Raw genomic sequence first — 8,074 nt, 5'->3', positions numbered from 1 at the left:
ATGGGACCTAATGAAACTTCAAAGGTTTTGCACAGCAAAGAAAACCATAACTAAAACAAAAAGACAACCTTCAGAATGGGAGAAAATATTTGCAAATGAAGCAACTGACAAAGGATTAATCTCCAAAATATAAAAGCAGCTCATGCAGCTCAATATCAAGAAAACAACCCAATCCAAAAATGGGCAGAAGGCCTAAACAGGAATTTTTCCAAAGAAGATATCCAGACTGCCAACAAACACATGAAAGAATGCTCAGCATCACTAATCATTAGAGGAATGCAAATCAAAGCTACAATGAGGTATCACCTCACACCGGTCAGAACGGCCATCATCAAAAAATCTACAAACAATAAATGCTGGAGAGGGTGTGGAGAAAAGGGAACCCTCTTGCACTGTTGGTGGGAATGTAAATTGATATAGCCACTATATCCTGGAGAACAGCATGGAGGCTCCTTAAAAAACTAAAACTAAGGGGCGCCCTGGTGCATGCGCGCGCACAGCAGCCCCAGGTACGCAGACAAGATGGCGAAGGCAGCGGTCGACAGCGCGATGGAAGTGGTGCCGGCGCTGATGGAGGAGGCCGCGCCTGAGGCAGCGGTCCTCAGCTGCCTCGTCAACCTGCCCGGCGAGGTGCTGGAGTACATCCTGTGCAGCGGCTTGCTGACGGCCGCCGACATCGGCGTGTCTCTAGCACCTGCCGGCGGCTGCGCGAGCTATGCCAGAGTAGCGGGAAGTTGTGGAAGGAGCAGCTCCGGGTGAGGTGGCCTTCCCTTATGAAACACTACAGCCCCACTGACTACGTCAATTGGTTGGAGGAGTATAAAGTTCGGCAAAAAGCTGGGTTAGTAGGCCCGGAAGATTGTAGCCTCCTTCTCAAAGAGGTTCTTTTCAGAGCACATCCCTTGTAACGGTTTTAGTGACATTAAGAATCTTGAGGGACCAGAGATATTTTTTGAGGATGAACTGGTGTGTATCCTAAATATGGAAGGAAGAAAAGCTTTGACCTGGAAATACTACGCCAAAAAAATTCTTTATTACCTACGACAACAGAAAATTTTAAATAATCTTAAGGCTTTTCTTCAGCAGCCTGATGACTATGAATCATATCTTGAAGGTGTAGTGTGTATTGACCAGTACTGCAATCCTCTCTCGAACATCAGCCTCAGAGACATTCAGGCCCAGATTGACAGCATTGTGGAGCTTGTTTGAAAAGCCCTCTGGGGCATAAATAGTCGCCACCCCAGCTTGGCCTTCAAGGCAGGTGAATCCTCCATGATAATGGAAACAGAACTCCAGAGCCAGGTGCTGGATGCCATGAACTACGTCCTTTATGACCAACTGAAGTTCAAGGGGAACCAAATGGATTACTATAATGCCCTAAATGTATATATGCACCAGGTTTTAATCCGCAGAACTGGAATTCCAATCAGCATGTCTCTGCTCTACCTGAAGATTGCCCGGCAGTTGGGGGCCCCACTGGAGCCTGTCAACTTCCACAGTCACTTCTTATTAAGGTGGTGCCAAGGTGCAGAAGGGGCAACCCTGGACATCTTTGACTACATCTACATAGATGATTTTGGGAAAGGCAAGCAGCTGACAGTGAAAGAATGTGAATACCTGATCGGCCAGCATGTGACTAGAGCGCTGTATGGGGTGGTGAATGTAAAGAAGGTGTTACAGTGAATGGTGGGAAACCTTTTAAGCCTGGGAAAGTGGGAAGGCATCGACCAGTCGTACCAGCTCTGGAGGGACTTCCTGGATCTGTACCTGGCGATGTACCCGGACCAGGTGCAGCTCCTCCTCCTCCAAGCCAGGCCCTACTTCCACCTGGGCATCTGGCCAGAGAAGGTGCTTGACATCCTCCAGCACATCCAAACCCTAGACCCCAGGCAGCACGGGGCGGTGGGCTATCTGGTGCAGCACACGCTGGAGCACATTGAGCGGAAGGAGGAGGAGGTGGGCGTGGAGGTGAAGCTCCGCTCCCACGAGAAGCACAGAGACGTCTGCTATGCCATTGGGCTCATTATAAAGCACAAGAGGTATGGCTATAGCTGTGTCATCTATGGCTGGGACCCCACCTGCATGATGGGACACGAGTGGATTCGAAACATGAATGTCCACAGCCTGCCTCACGGCCATCATCAGCCTTTCTATAATGTTCTGGTGGAGGATGGGTCCTGTAGATATGCCGCCCAAGGGAACTTGGAGTATAACGTGGAGCCTCAGGAGATCTCACACCCTGACGTCGGATGCTCTTTCTCGGAGTTCACAGGCACTCACTACATCCCAAATGCAGAGCTAGAAATCCGATACCCAGAGGATCTGGAGTCTGTCTATGAAACAGTGCAGAATATTTACAGTGCACAGAAAGAGAATGTGGAGTAAAGTCTAGGGGGACATTGTACCTTTGCTGCTGCTGCTATTTTCCAAGAGAAGAGGATTCCGGACGGAGATGTCTCCACGGATCCGTCTGGATTCACACCACCAGGAAAGCCACTTAACCAGTAGTGCTGATTGCCTCCTACTACGTTTAAATCACGTGTGCTCTCCTCCAGCTGTAAAGACAATGTTGCTCTCTGCCTACACTAGTGATTCATTGAAAGGCACTGTGTTCAGTGGCATGGCTTGTATGCTTGTCCTGTGGTGACAGTTCGTGACATGCTGTCTTCATGACGTCTCACAGTCGACACTCTTATAACCGTTCTTTTTTTTCACTTCCCATTGTGTCTGTCTACATCGTCTCAGAACGTTTCATTTGCTGGACAGATGGGGTTGTCCGTTTGCAGTCATTTCTCTCTGATTTCTCTGTGGAATGTGTGCACTCCTCAGTCAGGATCATCTGTCTTTTTACCCTGAATTTAGTGCCGATCCAGGGCTGAAGCTCTAGGTGATCTTGGCAGCATCTTAGCTCTGGAGTCATTAACAAACTAATGGTAATCAGAAGCATTGGAATTTATTTTTTTCTAATTCTTGAAACAGATTTCAGGCATTTATCCTTTTCTTTATTTGAATTGAGAGAATGACACAGTTTTGCCTTCCAGATTTGTCTCTTGGATTTATGCTCATATCTCTATGAATTATTAGTTTTCTATTTTATTACATAAAATTCTTTCAGAAAATGCATAATTAATAATAGCCTTTGTGAATGGGGTTTTCCACATTCATCTGCTATTCCTCCCTTTAAAATAAGTGGATTTTTTAAAATCTTCTCCAGTATCGTAAGTAGATCTTAAATCACTGATGAGTTCTCTTTGTAGTAGGAAGTACAATCTGCTGTTAAAATGTCTGCTTTTAGAAACTGTACTCCGTGGTCTCCAAAGGCCTGAAAATGAAGCTTCACTTTTATAACCAGAAAAAAGAAGAGATAATGAAACTTAGAAATTAAAAAGAAAAGGGGAGTTTTCGTGCTCCCTGTCCTTCCTTAGAATCACTTCAGGACCTTTTTGAATGTGGCGGGGTAGAAATAAATGGAATATTTCCAATTTTAAGAGCGTGTGCCCTGTGGGAAAGGAGACATGAGTGTGGCCTGTGTTCTCGAGTTACCGTTGCTGTGAAAGCACCAGGAGGAAGTCTGTGCTCAAGCCGCTGGGGAGTCTGCAGCATAGCCAGGCTCCACTGGCACAGGTCCTTTCCATGTTCATGATACCTGAGCGTGAAGGTACCGAGTCTTAACTCAGCTCTGGACTCCCACCGTTCTCGACCTGTCCCTTCTCCAGCGGGCTGACCTTGTAGTTAACCAGTAGCAGCTAACTTCTGGAGTTAGGACCTAGTTACTTTACTCTCTAAGTTTAAAAGATTCCACTTGCTCTAGTGAATGAGACTTTTGGGGGCTGTGATCCAGCCACGCCTCGCTGCCTGTCTGACCACTTGCATGCAGTACTGTCACACCATGTTTGATGACTGCCTCTCGTTTACCCTTTGGAAACCCTGGGATGACCAAGGTTTGGGGAAACCACCTGAGACCACTTACTAGCAAGTGACAGCTATTGAGCAGTTATGGGAAAGAGATGGGGATTTGGCTAGCCAGCTCCCTCCAGCCCCCAGCAGCTCTGGTCCAGGGCCCATGTTCCTCATCTGTCCAATCCAAAGTCAGATGATTTGGACTTGCATTTGAAATTGTGACCACTCACAACACCCAGCCCATCTGAGGTTGGGGGGTTTTGCACTACTCTCATTTAAAGGTGAAAATTAGATACTATGGCATTAATATTAATGAGATGCATTACTAAGAATCTGTGGTACATGCTGAGAGTTACAATTGTTGGTTTTCTGGTTTGATTTCCTTTTTTCTTAGAGTAACATTGAAGCCAAGAAAGATGGTTTTCCCTTTACTGACCCACTGTAAATATGTATCTAGATAGTTTCTAAATGTGTTTCTTCATGAATGCTTCATTTGGCTCCAGGAAGCCTGTGTCACCTGTGTAAGTTGGTCTTTGGGCACTTTATATTTTTCTAAAAATGTGTTTTGGATTCTGTACTCTAATAAATAATAAGTTTCTTTTTAAAATTTTTCGAAACATTATCTCCACTTTAAAAACCCCTGTTATAAAAGTAGAACTTTCACAATGTTGAAATATTAAATATTTGGATATAGTAACTTCTTTTCTCTTCAAATGAATGCCAAGATTTTTTTGTACAATGATTAATAAATGGAACTTATCCAGAGAAACCACACACACACAAAAAAAAAACGAAAACTAGAACTACCATACAACCCAGCAATCCCACTCCTGGGCATATACCCTGATAAAACCATAATTCAAAGAGTCATGTACCACAATGTTCACTGCAGCACTATTTACAATAGCCAAGACATGGAAGCAACCTAAGTGTCCATCAACAGATGAATGGATAAAGAAGATGTGGCACATATATACCATGAAATGTCACTCAGCTATAAAAAGAAACAAAGTTGAGTTATCTGTAGTGAGGTGGATGGACCTAGAGCCTGTCATACAGAGTGAAGTAAGTCAGAAAGAGAAAAACAAATACCGTGTGCTAGCACATACATATGGAATCTAAAAAACAAAATGGTCCTAAAGAACCTAGGGGCAAGACCAGAATAAAAACACAGACCTACTAGAGAATGGACTTGAGGATATGGGGAACAGGAAGGGGAAGCTCTGACAAAGTGAGAGAGTGGCATGGACATATATACACTGCCAGACGTAAAATAGATAGCTAGTGGGAAGCAGCTGCATAGCACAGGGAGATCAGCTCGGTGGTTTGTGACAACCTAGACCACCTAGAGGTGGTCTAAGGAGGGTGGGAGGGAGGGAGACACAAGAGGGAAGAGATATGGGAACATATGTATGTGTATAACTGATTCACTCTGTTATAAAGCGGAAACTAACACACCATTGTAAAGCAATTATACTCCAATAAAGATGTTAAAAAAAATACTAGCAAACACAGTCCAACAGCACATTAAAACGGTCATACACCATAACCAAGTGGGGTTTACCCCAGGAATGCAAGAATTATTCACTATACGCAAATCAATCAACGTGATACATCATACTAACAAATAGAAGGAGAAAAACCATATGATCATCTCAATAGATGCAGAGAAAGCTTTTGACAAAATTCAACACCATTTATGATAAAAAACCTCCAGAAAGTAGGCATAGAGGGAACTTTCCTCAACATAACAAAGGCCATATATGACAAACCAACAGCCAACATCGTCCTCAATGGTGAAAAACTGAATCCATTTCCGCTAAGATCAGGAACAAGACAACATTGCCCACCCTCACCACTATTATTCAACATAGTTTTGGAAGTTTTAGCCACAGCAATCGGAGGAGAAAAAGAAATAAAAGAAATCCAAATTGGAAAAGAAGTAAAACTGTCACTGTTTGCAGATGACATGATACTATACATAGAGAATCCTAAAGATGATACCAGAAAACTACTAGAACTAATCAATGAATTTGGTGAAGTAGCAGCATACAAAATTAATGCACAGAAATCTCTTGCATTCCTATACACAAATGACAAAATATCCGAAAGAGAAATTAAGGAGACACTCCCACTAACCACTGCAACAAAAAGAATAAAATACCTAGGAATAAACCTACCTAAGGAGACAAAAGAACTGTATGCAGAAAACTATAAGACACAGATGAAAGAAATTAAAGATGATACAAATAGATGGAGAGATATACCATGTTCTTGGATTGGAAGAATCAACATTGTGAAAATGACTCTACTACCCAAAGCAATCTACAGATTCAGTGCAATCCCTATCAAACTACCACTGGCATTTTTCACAGAACTAGAACAAAAAATTTCACAATTTGTATGGAAACACAAAAGACCCCAAATAGCCAAAGCAATCTTGAGAAAGAAAAACAGAGCTGGAGGAATCAGGCTCCTGGACTTCACAGTATAGTACAAAGCTACAGTAATCAACACAGTATGGTACTGGCACAGAAACAGAAATATAGATCAATGGAACAGGATAGAAAGCCCAGAGATAAACCCACGCTCCTATGGTCACCTTATCTTTGATAAAGGAGGCAATAATATACAGTGGAGAAAAGACAGCCTCTTCAATAAGTGGTGCTGGGAAATCTGGACATGTACATGTAAAAGTATGAAATTAGAACACTCCCTAACACCATATACAAAAATAAACTCAAAATGGATTAAAGACCTAAATGTAAGGCCAGACACTATCAAACTCTTAGAGGAAAACATCGGCAGAACACTTTATGACATAAATCACAGCAAGATCCTTTTTGACCCACCTCCTAGAGAAATGGAAATAAAAACAAAAATAAACAAATGGGACTTAATGAAACTTCAAAGCTTTTGCACAGCAAAGGAAACCATAAACAAGACCAAAAGACAACCCCTCAGAATGGGAGAAAATATTTGCAAATGAAGCAACTGACAAAGGATTAATCTCCAAAATTTACAAGCAGCTCATGCAGCTCAATATCAAAAAACAAGCAACCCAGTCCAAAAATGGGCAGAAGACCTAAATAGACATTTCTCCAAAGAATATATACAGATTGCCAATAAACACATGAAAGAATGCTCAACATCATTAATCATTAGAGAAATGCAAATCAAAACTACAATGAGATATCATATCACACCGGTCAGAATGGCCATCATCAAAAAATCTACAAACAATAAATGATGGAGAGGGTGTGGAGAAAAGGGAACGCTCTTGCACTGTTGGTGGGAATGTAAGTTGATACAGCCTCTATGGAGAACAGTATGGAGTTTCCTTAAGAAACTAACAATAGAACTACCATATGACCCAGCAATCCCACTACTGGGCATATACTCTGATAAAACCATAATTCAAAAAGAGTCATGTACCAAAATGTTCCCTGCAGCTCTATTTACAATAGCCAGGACATGGAAACAACCAAAGTGTCCATCAACTGATGAATGGATAAAGAAGATGTGGCACATATATACAATGGAATATTACTCAGCCATAAAAAGAAACAAAATTGAGTTATTTGAAGTGAAGTGGATGGACCTAGAGTCTGTCATACAGAGTGAAGTAAGTCAGAAAGAGAAAAACAAATACCGTATGCTAACACATATATATGGAATTGAAAAAACAAAATGGTTCTGAGGAACCTAGGGGCAAGACCGGCATAAATACACAGACCTACTAGAGAATGGACTTGAGGATATGGGGAGGGGGAATGTAAGCTGTGACAAAGTGAGAGAGTGGCATGGAAATATATATACTACCAAACGTAAAATAGATAGCTAGTGGGAAGCAGCCGCATAGCACAGGGAGATGAACTCTGTGTTTTGTGACCACCTAGAGGGGTGGGATAGGGAGGGTGGAAGGGAGGGAGACGCAAGAGGGAAGAGATATGGGAACATATGTATAACTGATTCACTTTGTTATAAAGCAGAAACTAACACACCATTGTAAATCAATTATACTCCAATAAAGATGTTAAAAAAAAATCCAAGACAACCTTTTCTTCATATACAGGCAACATAATGTGGTAGTTGAGTACAGCCTAGGCTCAAATCCCATTTCTACCACATACTAGTTGTTTAGCCTTGAGCAAATTACTTTAACTTGTCTGTG

General features: G+C 42.2%; 1 pseudogene across 1 annotated transcript; it reads left to right on the top strand.

Moving 5' to 3' along the window:
* Positions 1-522: 522 nt before the first annotated feature.
* LOC309796413 (F-box only protein 21-like) lies at positions 523-3,172 on the top strand (annotated as a pseudogene). Its single transcript has one exon. The product of its transcript is annotated as an F-box only protein 21-like (transcript).
* Positions 3,173-8,074: the final 4,902 nt, after the last annotated feature.

This window comes from Mesoplodon mirus, assembly GCF_964341445.2.
Source record: "Mesoplodon mirus genome assembly, chromosome: X".
Taxonomy (NCBI): domain Eukaryota; kingdom Metazoa; phylum Chordata; class Mammalia; order Artiodactyla; family Ziphiidae; genus Mesoplodon; species Mesoplodon mirus.
Note: the sequence above shows the minus strand (reverse complement) of the source record. Positions and strands in the feature narration are given on the sequence as shown.